The sequence below is a fragment of the Cupressus sempervirens genome, chromosome 1, assembly GCF_028749045.1.
Source record: "Cupressus sempervirens isolate cs-2001-9-10 chromosome 1, ASM2874904v1, whole genome shotgun sequence".
Classification (NCBI taxonomy): domain Eukaryota; kingdom Viridiplantae; phylum Streptophyta; class Pinopsida; order Cupressales; family Cupressaceae; genus Cupressus; species Cupressus sempervirens.
The window spans coordinates 606,602,611-606,602,816 of NC_143118.1; positions in this window are offsets into that span (position 1 = coordinate 606,602,611).

Consider the following 206-nt stretch of genomic DNA (forward strand, 5'->3'; position numbering starts at 1 on the left):
CCCCTTAAGTTTGCTCACCAAGTCAGCTCCCTAAGTCAGCTCACCGAGTCGAATCACCTAGTCATTTTACAACCTTGCCCCAGCAAGTGTGCTCGCCAAGTTGCCCCATCGAGTTGCTTCTTTAAGCCCACTCACAATGTTAGCTCACCAAGTCAGTTGTTCAAGTATGTTGCCAAGTCAACTCTTTAAGTTCGCTCACCGAGTTA